At 44.0% G+C, this 19,122-nt stretch overlaps 1 protein-coding gene across 1 annotated transcript in view; it reads left to right on the top strand.

The window, feature by feature from the left end:
- The window catches only part of EEFSEC (eukaryotic elongation factor, selenocysteine-tRNA specific), a 202,818-nt gene that overhangs the window by 35,142 nt on the left and 148,554 nt on the right, over nucleotides 1-19,122 (top strand). The window lies entirely within an intron of this gene.

The raw sequence follows: 19,122 nt of genomic DNA, 5'->3' as shown, positions 1-19,122 counted from the left end.
TAGATTGTCCTCTTTTTGCCATATGACCTGAAGCCTCTGCTTTTCACATACCATGATCTCAGCAACAGTTTTTGCTGCTGGATTCCATTGCAAGATCTCATCTACTTTGCCATCCAAAAATATACATAAGATTTTTTTAGTCATTACAGGACAGACTAGCGATTCATTCATTCTGTCTCTGGTAATGGCCAGTGGTAGATGCTTCAAAGGATGGTAGGCACAAGAAACCTCTTACAACAAACAGGTGAATAAATACATAAATAAAATGCAGCTGTAAAATAACCAATCATATAAGTTTCTTTCTAACACCCATTAGTTTGTTTGGCTAATGTGCTGAAGTATGAGTGTGATTGCAGAACTTCATCCATTCAGACTAATGTAACTCTGGGTATCCAATGTTTTGAGAATCCTTCTAAGCTAGTGCCCTTGATAATGGCTGCCACCAGTGAATTCCATTGGTTAATTGTGTTGCATAAAATTTTTTGCCTTAAATGCTTTAAATTTATTTCTTTTCAGTTTCATTGATTGTCTCATGTTTTGCTAACTGGAATGCTTTATTGACCTTCTCTCTACCATGCACTGTTTTACATGTCTATGCCTTTAGCATTGTCCCTATCATTATCTCTCTCTGTAAATTAAACAGTTCAATTCTTTTCCTATGAAAACATTTTGGACTCTCCAGTCATCTTTGTTTCCTGTTTCTTAAACCATTTAATTGCTGTCATATCTCTTTATCAGAATGACCAGGTCTGAGCACCATATTCTAATATTCCGTTGGTTATATAGTCCAATGGTATAAAAGTGGTACATTCAAAATTTTCTAACCTGACTGTCACATAACCTAGTATTTTGTTCACTTTTTTGACTGTTACTAAAACCTTGAGTGGACATTTTCATTGTACTTTACATAAAGACAGCCATGTCTTTTAAAAAAGACAGTAAATTTAGAAATCAGAAAGATGCAGATAGTTCAGACTACCTCTTCCAACACTTCTTGACAGTGCTGACCTTCTTCCATCATCACCTTACCCATTTTTTGAGCTTTGTTAGGGTCCTCTGAAGTTCCTCAGAAGCTTCTCTGATGACTAATTTTTTCCTTTGCAAAATATGCCACCTTGTTATTTACTACATTTTCCAGATAACGACATAAAAATTATGTAACAGCAAAAAATAGTGCATAAGTCTACCCTGACCTAAAATTATATTGGTGGAAATGTCTTTTTAAATCACTCCCTCATAAATATGCCATTCGACAACTGGAGCAGAGGAGAAAAGAAGTTATTAGGGAGTGACAATTTAAAACACATCCCTTTAGCTAGTTTGCAGCTATGTTAACTAAGAAGTGCTTCTTTCATAGCCGTGCATATTCCTGTTTACTTTGTCATCTGTACAAGAAACGGTAAGCAAAAAGCAATTGTCTTTGATTTCTATTCTGTTTAGGTCAAAATTGTGGTTTGCAGTGTTAGCAGAATTCACGGGTGTTACCAGGTATTACCTGACAGGGGTTGTGATGAGACTGCTTCTGCTATGGCCCCATTCCATTAGAAAACAAGACGTAGGAAGAAATTCTTTGTTAACTAAATAGGAAAGAGCAGACCCAAGAAAAAGAGATTTTTCAGTTGTTTAAGAAAGCATTGTAAACACTGGGATATAAGCTAATTAAGATGAACAGATAGTTTAAGATGATCTGTTGGTTCCTGACTTAACTTCTGTGCAAAATAACATTTAATTTTCAAGTTGTTTTATGTCAAAACCCTTTCCAAGTTAGTCACATAGGGGCAGGGCCTGAGCATACAGTCCATAGGTTGGAGTGTTTTGCTTGATAAGGACTGTAAGATTTGGCCCATAGAATAGAATTCCCATGGAAATGAATAATATTATGCTATGCCTTATTTTTGACAGTGTTGAGGGAGAAGCAGTGGGTTGTTTATCACTTTTGATAAAGCTGCACAGACAGCAGACATAACTTGAAAAATATTGAGTTTTATTTGCTTTTGACAAGCATGCAAGTTTGTTCTCAAGGGCCCTTGAATCTGAGCATTTGTACAAATATCCAGTTTCCTATTATTCAGAGTATTTGGTTTGTGTTACTAGAAAATTAGTGCCTCCTGTTCTTTGAGTCCCATTGATTAGAACGTCTAGTCTACTTTTAGGATTTTTTGTGGTGTTCTATTTTTCCTTTTAATTCACTGTTACAATTCTATTTTTGTGGGGACCACCACTTATTCTCTTCTCTGCTTTGCGAAAACTAAGACAGGATTCCTGTACAACTTGCAATGCACCGGCCAAGGCACTATGAACAAAACTGGGGAGAAAACTGGAGAACTGATATGGGACTAGGAAATGAAATGCGCTACAGCCAGTCTATATAGATCTGCCTTGATTTATCTTATCCAGCTTCACCTCCCTGCCCTTTCAGAACAGAATTTGAACTGCTTGCTGCTTCCACATGTATTAAGTTTGTTCGGAGGTTTTTGGCATGCTGGTTTGGGGGCAGCTGTTGGCGGTGCCTCTATATGGTGGAATTTTTTCCTGTTGCTTTTAAATTGAACTGTGACCTGTTCTGAATCCTTCAACCTCTCTTTTTATCCAGAAAAAAAGTCTAATTGTATCCTGAGCTCATTTATATGACTTGCCTCTATGTCCATACTTGGCAGCTTATTCCATATGCTAATTCCACCCTTTCCATGAAAGAATTCCAGTGAGCGTATGCTTAGATTTCATTCATTTTTTAGATGGCGACTTCTTTTCAAGAGCCCTTACTGAGCTGAACAGTTTCTCTGGTTTTCCTTCATCAGACTCCATAATTTTTCAACATCTGTTTGTGACTCATTAATCTCTTCAAATGAACATAATGGCAGCTGCCCGAGTCTTGCCATTTAGCTTTGCAATTGGCACTTCTTTTTCTCTAGCATAAATTGCATCTTTTTTACAGAAAGACTCCTATCCCTGTGATAGGGAGGTGAAATAACAATAGGGTAGCATTACAATAAAAAGGGAAAGAAACCACTAGCTTGCAGAATGTAAACAGAAGAGATGGTAACTTCTGTGATTTAAATAACCTTTTCTCTTTCTCTTTGCATTTTTGTTGGACCTTGAGAATGCTCATATTTCTTCCTTTTACTCTTCCCTCTGTGCTGGCACCTAGACTTTGAAACTGAGCCCTCTAGGAGACAAGAGGGTTTTTTAAAATATAAAATGAATGTAATCCTTGGAAGATCCTTGGATATCAGGGTGATGGAAGTCATATAAGTACTTAGGCAGGCCTCTGTGCATGGTGCTTCTTCTGGTTAGGAGAGATCAAATCCAGGAATCCTTGCTAGTCACCATGGCTGCGATAACAGTCTGGACCCTAAATGCTTCTCTGGGTGACAGTAGTCACTGTGGCTTCAACAGTAATGTGCAAAGAGAAGTCAAGCATTTGGTTTAACTTTAGACCTTTGTTACAGGGCTAACTGCACTTTCCTCTCCTGGTCTCTCTGGGTCCATCCCCCTCTGTTGTCACATCTACTCTCTTTCCTCGCTTTTACCTGGGCCAAGTTCAGACACCAGCAATTCTTCCATTTTCAAGTCTGTGACCAGTGGCATGCTGTGATGACACAGCTTTTCTTAACCAGAGGACTAGATGTGTCATGGAAGGAAGAAAGCATTTAGAGAAAAAGGGTTTTAAAAAATCTGAAGATCTGTGTGTGAAGGTTTACCATCCTTCATGGTAATTTAGGAAGGCCTAACCTCTTCAGACACCCCTAGAGAATTGCCTGCGTCTCAGTCTGGTTCCTCTGAACCACAGCCTCCTGTCTTCAGAATGAGGGACCCTTTTTAAACTCCATCCAAGTTCTTTTGGTCTCTTGTATCCCTAGGCCTTTTCCTGTTTTAGTATTGTCCTTTAAGAGTCCTAGATTGTTGGTGGAATAGTGGTGTAACTTGAGCCAGTCTTTCCTTTCCTGCTTGTTTTTCTTGCTGCCTATTAAGCTAAACTAAATAAATATGTATTTAGGTTTAACATCACAGTAACCAGATCAATACCCATTTCCAAATCTATCCCGCCCAGACCATCATGGAATGATCATCAGAGCTTTGATTTGTTCTACTTCCAACTGGCCAGCCATTGTTACTGAGAGCCATGTGAAGTTAATCCTCCTCTGTGGACTTCAGCATATGGCCTAGTCAGTACAGCCACTTCAGGCTTAGACAATGAGACTCCAGTTCTGAGGTTCAAACCTGTAACTAGGCTCCAAATTAGTAATAGGGTTTGTGTGCCCCTTTAATTACCTTTCAGGCCTGAATTCTTTCAAAGGCAAGACTGTATTCACCTACTTCCCAAATTTTGCAAGTGATTTTGCAAAAGCAGTACCAGCCCCTCTTGAGATGTACTCCCAACCTTGTAGCCATCTGCTCTTTCCAGAAAACAGCCCCCACCTACCCAGCTGCTCACATTTATGGTGTGCACGATTAAATACGATTGATAACTGTAGAGTGAGAGAGATGGGGCAAGAGCAAAGCGTTTTTAGAGCAGCACTATACACTGTAAAACATGTGACACCCTAAACTATCCACAGGTTGGTAGTTCTTGTGTGATGTATGAAACCTTTTGGGAAATAATGCATGTACAACCCTGAGGAGTGATCTCACTGCTGGTGAGCAGATCATCTCTTCACTAGCCATCAGCCGATTGCTTGTAGTTCTTCTAGGCAGAAGCATAAACACCTCTTCCTCTGCCTATTTCTCATGCGTTTTGGCTACTAGGAAGCTTTTCACATGGAGTAAAGCAGCAGAAATAGGTCTCAGAATAAATCTGGATTGTGGGGGTTGGTACTTTACTTGGGTGGGTGGGTTTAAGGCTCTATATTAGAAGTCAGCTCTTGCACCAGGCAGTTTCTCTCTGACCAGGAACAGTTGGGTATATTTATGTTTTTGTAAGTTGCGTATGCCTCTGTAGAGAAATATGGTGCATCCTTTGGATTTCTGGTCCATTGCCAACATGACCCTCAGTCTTGCAACACTGGTGCTTTTGGCGGTCTAGAAACATTATGTAAATCAATTTTGGAGTATAAGGCTGTCATGCAGTTCCCTGTGTGTGCTTCCAACTGCTGAAACCATCCATCTGGAGTGGCATGCCTGGAAACGACTGGCGGGATACTTGAACTTTGGTGAGAGTTCCTGTCCTTTTCAAAGTGTTGTCTAATCAAAGCTCTGGCATCCGTTTTGATAAATGATTTGCATTGCTTTACAGAGGGTTTCTTCATGTGTAATTCATGCACACCAGCGCCCCCTCCCCCTCCTGTTAGTGTTGGATTTTGAAAGAGCCCATATCCTGTAGAACATCTCTCTCACCCACCCTCCCAGCTCCCCCAAGGTACCTACCAAAATCCTGTATAGCTTGTAGCATCTCCCAAGGTGTTACTGTATATGAAAGCAGAGAATAATTTAGTTGTTTCTGAATATGAATTCTTAGCAAAAAAAAAAAGGGGGGGGGGAGTGGGGAGAGGCATGGGGGGGAGAAGTTTAATACTCGCTGCATGAAATAGACAATATTTCCTGAAACAGGAGATACTAACCTCAAAGAATTTAAAATAAAACATCCATTTTATTTTTTTTTTTAAAGGGGGACTAGGAAAGGGAAAAAAATAGCAGAATAGTCAGTCTTTTTATCCAAAGTGCAGATGAAATTGATTAAACCTTAAAAACTCGCCTCAGTCCACCCGGTTTATTAATTGAAGAATTTCCTCTTCCCCAGAATGGGAAGTGCACATTAAAACAGAGCTTTGCCCCTGAGTAGCAATGATAACTTGAGAACGGCACATTTTCTACAATCCTATTTTCTCTTCTGTGCTAGAGGAAATCCTAACATGGTAAAAAGCATAATAAAAAAAAAGTATGTTTAAGGAAGTCCTCTTTCATTTCCTTGTAAAGCATGAAATCAAATTATAGCCCATGGCCCACAATTATTTTATTTCTACATTTCAAATTCCATTTTCTGCTTCCTTTCACTGCCTGTGAACAGGACTTGTACTGTTTGTGCAAAGTCAGCTAAAAAGATTACCACAAACAGAAACAGGACACAGTAGCATAAAGAAGCAAGGAGTCAGAATCCCATGCTTATGTTCAGCGCTCGGGTGGCATGCAAAACCTCTTCACTAATTCACACTGGAACCCAACCCTATTTCCCTTTTCCTTCACTAGTGCAGATTTTACTGTATTTAGAGCCAAGACAACCTCACTTTTACATTGATAATGATTGGGGGGGGAAAATCTCTTGATCTGATGCAATTCTAAGCCCTGGTTGCCAAAAAAAAGCCCTTTAATTTTCTTGTTCTGTATTTGATAGGAAAGAAATAGCATATTTTCTTCAAAAGAAAATGCAATTTGGTTTGCCTTCCAGCCCTGCTAAAACTGCAAGTCAGATTAGTGTCTATAAAAGTGGTTCTCAACCTGTTTAGACTCGAATCACCTCTCATCTGACTTGGATAGGCACCCCTAGGATAACGCCACCTCTTATTTAACACTCATTTTTTACTACAGAAAAATAATACAGCAATTTCTATGACACAAAGAACTCTGAAAGACCACAACAGGGCAGGATTATATTAACACTGTGGGTTCCTATTTGAAATCCTAGGTTTATCTTGTGAACCTGATTTGCACACCTAACAGTGCTAACATTGGGTGGCACCCCATGACATCCTCGAAAGGATCGCAGTGCACCTCAGGGTGCTGTGACACCCTGGTTGAGAATCACTGGTTTAGAGTTTATAATTTGATTGTTCTGATGATGTGTACTCTCTACTTAAGACAATGACAGCAGGCTCTTGGAGCTGATTTAGGAAGATGAGAGAGATTTCTGGACTTACCTCTGCCCTTTCTTGCCTCTTGTAAGTCACAGTACAACTGAAATGTACTTTCTTTAGTTCCTGTTTCTGCAATTAGCTATGAATGGGTGAAAAACTATACTTGTACAAAGTCCCCTTGACTTCTTTGGAGGCACCTTAGTTTACCAACATGCAACAGATTGCCTGGTCAGGGCCCTAATTGCTGAATTTGTTTATATGTAGCTCTATAATAACCTTGGATGAGCCAGGGTTGGAATTGGCTCATAGGAGATGGGGATTCCCTTCTTGTTGTAATAGGTTGTCCTATAAAGCATGATTACATATGTTTTCTGCACATTAAAGAACGCACAACCTATAATAGATTGGGCCATGTCTTCACAAAACATTCTACCCCAGGGCCGTGCACAAGAAACCTGGGATGACTTCTACTGTAGCACCTTAATTTATGATTGCACAACAATACCATCCAGGAATTGTAGGGACTGGACTTCAGCCTTCTGCTTTGTTATGGTGCATAAAATCAGCTATTTATTGCCTTGTTATAGCAGTGTTGAACTCACAATCCTGTGTATCAATTATTTAAAACCTTATTAGCTTTCAATGTGTTTTTGTGGGGGTTGAGTTGTACTGGTATCAAGGGGAAGCAACAATTATTTCTTTTTCTACTTCTTTTTACTTGAAGCATACAGAATTTTGGATAAGGCCTCCTTTTCATTATAGAGAAAAAAATCCAAAGAAACAAATTGATAGACATGCAGGAAGAGTGGAATTCAGTTGTTTTTAAGATTCCTTACTGCTCTAAAAAATAATAAAACTCAATGCAGATATTTTGGGAACATCAATATCCTTTTCAAGGTACATTGCATTTTTGGCTTTCTAACCTTGATGCTGTGTCTCAAGAGCCAGACTGGGTATCAGCAGAGAGTAGTCTCTGTCTGATATAGGCTTAAGCACATCTTCCAACAGCTCAGCTAGTGGAAACTTTATTTTGGCTTGCTTAGTAATGCTGCTCTCTACAGATCATAAGATGCTTGGTTAAGTTGCTGACATGATATAAAACAAATAAGAATCCTAGGTTGGATAGTAGATAAACTGCATAAATAAGTGACATGATCAGATGATGGAGGAAGCTCACTGGTGAAGTTGATTTTTGGCACCAACTAAACAGAGTCACAGCCTCCTAACATGAGGGCTTTGTTAGGCTAGTCTTAAATTGTGCTATCCATGTCAATTAGATTGACCAGAACTTAGCCTACAGCAGCTTGGCAGGGTGCATTCTTGAAATTAATTGCTAAAGAAGCTCAGTTGTGGTTAGATGGAGTATCCCAAGTCACTCAAGTGCGATTACATGCTTTTAGTAAAAAGTTCAAGTAAACAAAGCATCTGTGATCATACAGAGGCTAGAAAATTAAAACAAGAACAACCAGCAGTCTTATTGAAGTAGGCAGGAGAGGTCACTGTTTCGTGATATAATAGATGGTCACCATCCTGATTATTTTTCCCTCCCCAATGGCAGTATTTCATAGATTTCATAGACATTAGGGCTGGAATGGACCTCGGAAGATCATTGAGTCCAGCCCCCTGCCATAGGGGCAGGAAGTCAGCTGGGGTCACAGGATCCCAGCAAGATAAATGGACAATTGACTCTTAAAGGAATTCAGAGTAGGTGTTTGCACCACCTGTGGTGGCAGTCTGTTCCAGGTCTTGAGGGCTCAGACTGTAAAGAAGTTCTTCCTTATGTCCAGCCTGAAATGGTCTTGGAGAAGTTTGTGACTGTTTGACCTTGTCATCCCATGTGGCACTCTGGTGAACAGGCATTCACCCAGATCCCAATGTACACCCCTTATATACTTATAGGCAGCCACCAGGTCCCCCCTGAGCCTGCGCTTCTCCAGACTGAAGAGTCCCGTAGCTCTCAGCCTCTCCTCATAAGGCCTGTTCTCTTGCTCTCTGATCTTGCGTGTGGCTCTCCTCTGGACTCTCTCAAGCTTCTCCACATCCCTTTTAAATTGTGAAGCCCAGAACTGGATACAGTACTCGAGCTGTGTCCTCACCAAGGCTGAGTACAGCAGGAGGATGGCATCCTAGGATTTGCTAGAGAAACATCTATGGATGCAAGCCAGTGTTTTGCTTGCTTTACCAGCTGCAACATCACATTGGTGGCTCATATTCATCTTGTGGTCAATCATGACCCCCAAGTTCGTTTTGGCCGTGGTGCTAGCAAGTGCCGAACCTATAAGCATGCTGTAGGTTTTTCTTCCCAAGGTGGAGTACCTTGCATTTTTTGGAGTTGAAGGCCATCGGGTTTTCATCCGCCCATTTTCTGAGCCTGTCAGGGTCGGCCTGGATCACCATCCTGTCCTCGGGTATGGACGCTTTACCCCAAAGATTGATGTCATCAGTGAACTTGGCCAGTCCGATTCTGACACCAGTGTCCACATCATTAATGAAGATGTTGAAAAGGCTAGGCCCAAGGACGGACCCTTGGGGGACCCCACTGGTCATGGCACACCACATGATTGACTTCTGTCCGACCTTGAAGCCAATTCCCCAGCCAGTGGACTGTGATGTAGCCGAGTCCGCATTTGGCCAGTTTTTCTATAAGATGATCGTGGGATACCAGATTGAAAGCCGAGATATATGACGTCAATCTCTTCTCCCTTGACCAGGTGATGTGTTAGCTGGTCATAGAAGGAGATGAGATTGGTCAGGCAAGATCTATCCACAACAAACCCGTGCTGGCTATCCCTCAAGAAGTTGCCTTCAGCCAGTTTGTCAAGAATGGTCTCTTTGATGATTTTCTCCAAGATCTTCCCAGAGATGGAGGTCAGGCTGATGGGCCTGTGATCTACTTTCCTCCCTTTCTTGAAGATAGGCACCACATTGGCCTTCTTCCAATCCTCAGGCACTTCACCTGAGTGCCATGAGTTCTTGAAGATCTGTGCCAGTGGCTAAGCTATGATGCTTGCCAGCTCCTTAAGTACCCTGGGGTGTAAGCTGTCTGGGCCAGCTGACTTGAAGGTGTCCAGCCTCTCAAGGTGTTCCTTCACATGGTCAACATTGATGATGGGTAACAGTTCTCCCTCGCCCTGGCCGTCCCATACCGTATTGAGCAGGGCCATCCCTTGGGGCTGGTGAAAAAGTTCCTGTTGAGCAGGTCGGCTTTTTCCTGGGTGTCAATTGTCATTTGACCCATATGGTTTAGCAGGGGTTCAATGTTACCCTTGCTTTTCCTCTGGCTCCCCACATATCTAAAAACGGACTTTTTATTGTCCTTGATATGTGTAGCCAGTTGGAGTTCAGTCACAGCCTTGGCTTTCCTGGTTCACTCCCCATAGGCCCGAACCAGTGCAGAGTACTCCTCCTTTGGTGTGGATCCAGCCTTCCATCATCTATAGGCCTTTCTTTTTAGATGCAGGAGGTCCACTAGTTCCCTGCAGAGCCTAGGGGGCTGCTGTGCCCCTTTGCTGCCTTTCCTATGAGGTGGGATAGACACTGCTTGTGCTTTCAGGAGCACTTCCTTGAGGAGCAACCACTCTTCCTGCCCCCGCCCCCCCCCAACCATGGGTCGTGATCCCTTAGGGCCTCACCAGCAAGCCTCCTGAGTTTGTCAAAGTCAGCTTTCCTGAAGTCGAGGACTTCTGCTTTGCTGACTGACTTGCCTGCTTTACAGCGGATGGTGAAGATGATCAGTTCATGGTCACTGTCTCCCAGCTTCCCTTTGATTGTTAGGTCACTGATTAAGTCATCCCCCATTGCCAGTACCAGGTTGAGCAGCGCTTTGCCTCTTATCAGTCCATAGACTTCTTGAGTCAGATAGCTCATCCACACACATGAGGAAGCTTTGCGACCATTTGGATGTCATCGAGTATGCTCACTGGAATGCATTATTTATACTGTTACTCTATTGCTCACTTCTTGGGAGGATCTCCTCCTTGCCCTCCCCACTCCCCTATTTGGATATCCACTTCCCACTTCCTTATGGTTCCTGCTTGCAACAGGGTTACCTTCCCAGGCAAGTCTCCGCTTCTGGTCTTCCCCTGTCTTTGGGCAGTCTGCCCGCTCCACTTTCCTGCTACGCCTTAATGAAAATAAAGTTCAGCTGTTATTTGAGCAAGAAACTACCTTTTGTATGCCCTGATGACTAGGGCCATAAGTACACGCTCCAACCAACCCTGTGTGTGCCCCATGCCTCGCAGATGTTCCACTGTGTGTTTCCTCTCCGGAAAACTGGGCACATAGTTGTAGCTCTACCATACTGTCTCGGAGTCGTGCCACCCCTCTCTCACCGGGGTCCCATTCACTTTGCCGGCTCTCACCCAGCCTCTTGCATGCTGCCCTCTCTTCTGGGCCACATTCATAACACCTGGCTTCTCTGGCTTCAGGCTCGTCTCTCAATGCCTCGGTCAGCCCCAGCCCAGTCTGTCGGGTATCTCCCATTACCCTCATCTGAATGTTTGTTGAGTGACTCTGTAATTGTTAGCCTACTTCGCTCCTGGCCCCTCACTGGTCTTCCATGCCCCCTCTGGGCCTCTTTCCTCTTCACTATGCTCCTATCTCTCAGGGCCTCTCTATCCATTGCCCCTCTCTCTCAGGGCCTCTACTTGTGCCCCCAGGTTTTACCCTGCTGCCTGGGCATGGCTCCAGTCCATCTTCCAGCCTGGACTCTGCCTCAGGGCTCCTAACTAGCCTGGGCTCCCCCTGCTCTGCTGGAACTACCAGGGATGTGGGGCTGGGGTTATAAGGTGCCCTTTCATGCCTTTCACTGGGGAGGTAACTGGCTTGGCATTTCCTGGGGGCTCCCACGCCACTAGGAGTCTCATCAGGCCACTCTTCCCCAGCAGGGTGCAGTTTCATGTCTCGCCCAAGACAACAGGAGCCTCCACCTCCTCATAGTCCCTTCCCTTACCTCCAGGTCCCCAAGCAGAGGCTCAATCAGCTGATGTTGCTGCTAGGGCTGTGCAAAGCTTCAGTAGCTGATTCAGTTCGGAGGAGATTCGGTCCAATTCGGGGACCGAATCTCTGAATCCGAGTCAAATCAGGAGATTAAGTAAAAGCTCTGAATTGATTTGAAGCATCCAAATCCATTTGGAAAAGCTTTGGAAAAGATTCGGAGATGTGGCCATAGACTAAACAGGCAGCTGACAGCTGCCTTCAACTGCTAAGTCTGTTGGGGCTGGGGGAGGGAGGAGGGAAGAGGCATGAGGGAGGGAGGAATTGGGGCTGGGGCTGGGACAAGCTGCACAGCTGGGGTGAGGGTGCGGGATGCGAGTGTGGTAGTGCTGGGGGTGGGGGCTCTGCCCTGCTGCCATTTGCCCGGGAGGGTTGGGATGCGGGTGTAGCTTGCTCCCAGGCAGAAGGGGGTAAGCAGCAGCAGGGCATAGCCCCCACTCCCAGCTCTGCCGCACTCGCTTCCTGTGCCCTGCGCACTGGCTGGCAAGTGACAACAGGGCAGAGCTCCAGCTCCCAGCACTGATGCGGGCGTGGCAGTGACCTGTTTTGCTTGTTCTTTACTCTAGTTTCTGTATGACCTAAGGCTACATGTCCATCATTTATGTGTGTCAAGCTGCCTTTGACCTTTTCGCTCAAGCTAAATTTACTTTGACTGCAGATCCTTCTAGTTTCTGGTTCTCTACTTATGTCACAGCAGAAACTACATCTTTAGGCACTGCCTAAAATGTTACATGTAAGCCTCAACCCTCTGGCCTAGACCTCTGCTAAGCATGTGTACTACAGACTCCAGACAATGGCAGTTATAAATTATCAACTCTCTGCCAGCTATTCACAGTACAGCACTTTCCAAAGTTTTAAAGCAACTTTACATTGCCAAGGATGCTTTGGACTTGAGTATTTTAAAGTAAGGGATGAGTTTATGTTATTATACTAACGTAAGGGATGGTTTAGATCATTTCTCACTTAAAGAACATCTCTAAATTTTCATCCTCCTGTCAATTTCCTGGTAATGATAAATTCTGCTGCCTCCCAGTTTGGCCAGCTGTTTTGCTATTTTTCTGTCTCGTACTTTGTTGCTAGTCTTGTTCCTTTTTCCCATCTCTGGCTGTCATGCAGAGACTTTGTTCACCTTTTATCATCTTTTATTGTCATTTTTTTGACTTAGTAGATTTCTATTGCTTTACTTTGTTCCCCTTGGTTTGGTTTCTTATCTTGCAATATAATTCCCATCTCTCTCCACCTCTTCCACTTCTTCAAATGAAACTAGTTTCTGTTTCATTTTCTTGTTGCAGACCCATGTCTCTGGGCTGTATGTCATCCCCAGAAGGATACTGGTACTTGACCTTCCATTTTCAGGCTAAGTGGGAAATTATATTTCAGGAATCCCTTTTTCTTTCTTTATATCTTTCTGAATAAGCTCCAACACCTCTCTTTCATGCATGAAATAGCAGATAGAAGGCTGCAGCATAGTTGTTTTTCTAAGATGCTTCTTTTTGATTACTTATACTTTAATTTTAAACTAGTTCAGTCTGACATCTGAAACTGGCCCTAAGAGAAATGTTATATACCATAGTTTCTTGAATCTAAAACAAGAATCCCCCCCTGCCCCATTCAGTATGGGGGGAGGGGGAGGCATGCATCTTGGATTTGAGTACCGGCCTAGAGAAGGCATTGGCTGTGGCTCTGGCCCCAACCCAGGCCCAGAGCTAGAGCTGGAGCTGGAGCACCACCTGCCTGGGGCTAGAGCTGCTGTCACCGCTGCTTCCTGGACTTAGCAGCTGTGGAGTTAGCAGCAGTTGTGGTAGATCTGGGGGTGGGCAGTGGGGTGGCCAGAGTGGGGTCAGAGTTGCTGCTGCTGCTTGTCTAGGGCAGGGGCTGGAGCCCCCATGTGCTCCATTCTCCTGGCTGGAGTCAAGCCACCTGCTTCCTGTGCTGCTGCTTTCCCTGTTGTAGCGGTGGGGGAGTATAATTAAAGTGACCCTCCAGGAGTTAGGTTCTGTAAATGGAAAGCTGTAACAAATTTGTAATCTTCCATATGTAGAATCTTTATTATTGGGGGGACGTCTTATATTCAAGGTTGTCTTGGATTTGGATAAATATGGGGGGGAGGGCCTTTGTGTTCACTGTGCTTCCTTATATGTGGATCTGTCCTCTGCATGTATCTCTGCTTCATTTGGATTCATCCGCTTGCCTTTGTGATTTGAAGGAACTCTCACATCTCTCTGAGATCGCTTCTCTTATGTGTATTGGACAATATCCTTTGATAAGCTGAAGCAGCTCAGCAACTATTTATTCCGTTTTTTCCACGGAGTCACTGTGGAAGATGTTTTCTGAATAAATTGTGCAGGTTCTCTTGTAAAATATCATCACCTTGTTTTATTTTTTGTTTCTGATGTCCCTGCTGCTATGGCAATGATGTTTTCATACTTGAATTAAGAGTCTGCTCCAAGTAAGGTTTTATTCTTAGTACACTTATTTGACTTCATCCATACTTTATTTACCTTATTACTTAAATCCTGGGATATGGGAGAAAAGTCCATGTAAACAATATTCTTGTTGACAGAAATTCAGCCTTGTGGAGAGTTGGTTGTTTTGTACCTTGGAGGCTAATTGTTTCTCAGGTTTTTATTACCTGTATGGTATACTAGAGAAGGACATCTTAGTTTTTATATATGATTTGGAGTTCTACTTATTTTTGCTATAAATTAACTGAGCAATCTTACTGGTCATCTTGTCTTGTGTTTCCCATATTACTGTTTTGCTAAATATCTCACTATGATGAAGGACCACAAGGAGTGAAAGGAACCCTCTGCAGACTGAAACCAAACTGAGAAGTAGGCAGAGGAGTAATATGGGTTTGGAAAGGACACTAGCATGTACTGAGAAGAACTTTTGCAGAGTGGTCTAGAGGTGGGAAAGTTGAAGATCTACTATATTTCATTATTTACACTACAACAGTGCCCGTGGGTACCCTCTGCTTTAGGAATCATTTAGTGTTATGGGCTGTGCAAAGTCACGAGACGTGCAGAAGGTAGGGTAGCACTTAGAGACTAACTGGTTCAGAGAGGCATGAGATTTCGTAGGCAACAGCTGCCTCGTCAGATGCTACAAAAACATAGCTCATATCAAGAAGAGATTGCTTTCTAAGAAAGGATGCTGTAATTGCAGTGAAACTTTCTGCTTGCCATTCAGTTTAGATACTCTGCTAGGATGTGTTTACTGTCTTCTGATTACTGCATGCAGTGAATATGTCATTCATTATTAGCTGAGACCAGTTAGCATGCAGAGCAGGGAAAAAGTAAGAAGTACTGCATAGATCATGAAGAAGATCCACACCAAAGAACTTCTCTTACTTTATGTCTAAGGGATGTCTGTTGTCAGTTCTCCTAGATATTGCAGCCTATGGTATGTCAAATTAGCTGCTGTTCTCAGGAGGCCAGACTCTGATCTTGGTTACTCTATATGGTGTAACTGAGGTTAGAACTTGGGTGTTGTGCGTCTGTTGAAAACTGTGCTTGCCATACCATGGCAGTCACAATAGGTGACCTAAATCATACACCACAGCCATTATTTTGATAGTTATATGACTTAACAGTCTCATTATTAGCTGTCATCATATTTAACTTAATGCATTCCCATTCATTTTAACAGGCATCAGCTGTGTAGCAAGAGTTACTATGCAATAAAGCTTAGTAGAAAACATTAGTGTCATATTACTGTTATATAAAAAACCCCCCTGCTTCACGAACTTACAAATGTAATATTATAATTCTTTCATCTACAATATTTCCCCCCCACTTAAAGTATGGAGTTATTCAGGTCTAACAACCCATAGACTTGTATTATTTTTTTTAACTACACCACTTTTGTATGAGGTTCATTATCTTCAAGCCCAATTCTGTTTCCCTGAAAAAAAAATTTTTTTTTCCCATTGTATTTAAAAAAACCCAAACATTTAAAACAGTTGCTGCCATAAACATAGAATATATGTTTGGAGGAACAGTACAAGTTTGTCTTGCGCAGTTTTTGAAGTGATTGGTAAAATTCCTGCAGGAACTTCACTACTGCAATAAAGCCCCAGCTGTAGCTTTAAAGGATTCTGCATTCCCTCTTCCAAAATAAAAAGCTTTGATAGGTTGAAAATAGTCATTTATAACTGTTAATTTTTCCTGCTCCGGTTCCCACCCACTCACTCACCCAGGCACTCCATCTCAGAATGATTTTCTATCTGGGGTTCATGGGAATTCTCAACAGGGCTGGCTGTTTCCATGTGATGCTATTGTAAAGATTAAACAAAAAAAGGGGTCACAGGGAGGAAAAGAACCATCATGTTAATTTCTTCTCATCAGAAGTTTTGGTCAAGTGTTAGCAGCATTGAAAACAGAAGTTCTGGATTTGGTAAATAATGACCCTGGTTTGGTCACTTAAATTTGTTTTAGCATTTTTTTTTTGTTTTATTCCCTCTCCCCCCAAGATTTTTTTAAAGGCATTGCAGCTCTCTGCTAATTCAGTTTTAGACCTTTTAATGTTTCCAGTTAATCTTGACAATATTAAGGTCTGTTACACGTGGCATTCTAACACTTCGTCTACAAGATACCTTCGGACTCTGTTTTAGAGTAGTGTAACCGATGCACATCTTTGGTTGCTCATCAGCTATGTGTCAGTATTCTAGCCAGAATGAGATAGAAAGGGCCTGAATGTGGGCAGTGCAATGCCCATAGCTCTCTAGTCATCAGAAGATCTGGTTTAAATAAAAACAGTTCTGAAAGCTTCACTTAAAATATTCAGAACTTGCAGAACCCAATAGAAATTGAAGGAAAAAAGCAAGGCCCTGTGCTCTTTAGATGCATTTAAATTAAATGTGAGTGACATCCCTCTCATTGAAGGAAAGGGGATGTGGGAAACTGCCTGTATTTATTCAGCTGTTACTGAAATCTACTGTACAGGCTTTAATTAGAAGTAAATGACAACACATTATGGTGTTAAACCAACTTTTGGAAAGTATATGCATTAAGAGTATATGTATTGGGAGATTCCCTCAACCTTTGGAAAGTGTATGCATTAGGAGATTTTAAAACTTTAAGATATTTAGATTTGATGCAAATGTCTAACTTCTAAATCTAGACTTAAAATTTGGTAGAAGAGGAGAAAGGTCACTCTTCAGTTGCAAAAGCTTTAGATATTTCTTTCCTTAGTCATTTTGTCCTGTGATTGTTTCCCCCCCCTAGTCCTGTTGGCTTTACCCTGGTTCAAGTTGAGACTAGTGCAGCAGGACTTAATTTTCTTCTTTATGTAGTAGCATCCTTTTAAACAAGTCCTGCTTTGCAAAGTGTTTCTGTTATATTAATTCTGTCTTCAAACCAACTGAGCGCCATAGATTCCAACCCAGTGAAGATACTGAAAAGTAACCCATGTTGGGTGCTATGATGGGATCAAATGTAGTTTCAATATTATGCTCTTGCATTGTATAAAGGGAATTTAGGTTCTGAAAGCTGACCCATTTTGTGTGTGTCAGTTAAATTATACAATATTGGTTTGTCTCTACAGCAGCATGAAATGCCTACCCTGGTTGTCCTTTGTGGTATAGGACCGGGGGGTAATCAGTAGGCCTGTGTGAAACAGCTAGCATTTGCTTTGGGTTTGGCCAGTTTGCGGGACAGTGGTTTGATTTGGTGATTCAAATCACTGTCCCAAATCGATTGGGCCAAATCTGATTCAGACGGTCGGCCTCAGCCGAATCAGTCAAATTACCCTGTCAGTGGCTGCCCTGCCTGACCCCAGCTCCCGGCTATTTGAAAAAAAAAGCCTGGCACTCACTGGCGATCTCTGCTGCCCCATGCTGCATGGGGGGCTCTGTCATGAGCCCCCATCCCCTGCCTGTTCTCCTGGCCCAAGCTCCCAGCCCTTTAAAAAAATAAATAAAAAGCCCGCAGAAGCCCCGATGGCTGCTGTAGCAGCTGCTGAGTGTGGGGCTTTTTTTCCTTTCTTCTTCTTCTTAAAAAGCTGGGAGCTGGGGTGGGCAAGGCAGCCATGGCGGGGCTGGGGGAAAAGTTGGGAGCGGGGGTGGGCAAGGCGGCCATGGCGGGACTGGGAGAGCGGGTGTGGGTTAGGAGGCTCATGGCAAAGCCCCCCATGCAGTGGGGGGCAGCGGAGATCACCCCCTGCCTTGCAGCAGCTGGTTAGTGGGGGCTCTTTTTTTTAAAGCACTGGGAGCTGGGCTGGGCGGGGCAGCCATGGTGGGGGGTGGGGGCTGGGAGAGTGGGCACAGGTCAGGGGGCACTCATGGGAGCTGGGGGAGCAGGCAGAGGAAGGGGCCTGGCAGGGGTCCTCCCATAGTTCTCTTCCCCACCCCCTACTTAACGGCACGGAGTCTGGGTCCAGCTCCAGCTCCCTGTGGCAGCAAGCCCAAATCTATGGGCTGGGCGGGGCAGCCATGGTGGGGGGTGGGGGCTGGGAGAGTGGGCACAGGTCAGGGGGCACTCATGGGAGCTGGGGGAGCAGGCAGAGGAAGGGGCCTGGCAGGGGTCCTCCCATAGTTCTCTTCCCCACCCCCTACTTAACGGCACGGAGTCTGGGTCCAGCTCCAGCTCCCTGTGGCAGCAAGCCCAAATCTATGAAGCTCTCTGAATCTTTTCCGAATCGATTCAGACCTTTTAATTGGTCTCCTTTTAATTGGTTTTAATTGGATTCGGAGATTCTGCCGCCAAATCAGGCCGAATATCCTCAAAATCAAATCAGCACCCCCCGCAGAGCATGGAGCAGTGGGAGGCAGCAGGGATTGCCCCCTCCCGCCTGACACCCATGTGGCAGCTGTCCCATGGTGCGGGTGCAGCGGGGATTTGCAGGGCACTGTGCACTGTTTGGGAGCTGGGGCTGCTGGGGCTGAGTGGTGCTAGGCTCTGGCTGTGTGCTGGAGTCACCCCAGCTCCCAGACAGCACGCGGCGTCCTTCCAAGCTGCACTGCACCTGTGCGATGTGACAGCTGTTGTGCGGGTGCCAAGTGTGGGGGAGATTCCCAGTGCCCCCCACTGCTATGAACTGTGGGGGGACTGTGCACTGTTTGGGAGCTGGGGCTGCTGGGGCTGAGTGGTGCTAGGCTCTGGCTGTGTGCTGGAGTCACCCCAGCTCCCAGACAGCACGCGGCGTCCTTCCAAGCTGCACTGCACCTGTGCGATGTGACAGCTGTTGTGCGGGTGCCAAGTGTGGGGGAGATTCCCAGTGCCCCCCACTGCTATGAACTGTGGGGGGGGGAGGGGGCTCTGCCACAAGCCCTCAGAGGCCCTGATCCCCGCTACTGCAGCTGGTGAGCACAGGGCTTTTTTTTTTTTTTTTTTTTTTT

Source organism: Alligator sinensis, unplaced genomic scaffold (assembly GCF_000455745.1).
Source record: "Alligator sinensis unplaced genomic scaffold, ASM45574v1 scaffold839_1, whole genome shotgun sequence".
In the NCBI taxonomy this organism is placed as follows: Eukaryota; Metazoa; Chordata; order Crocodylia; family Alligatoridae; genus Alligator; species Alligator sinensis.
The sequence above is the reverse complement of the archived record's forward strand: the minus strand, read 5'-3'. Positions and strand labels throughout refer to the sequence as shown.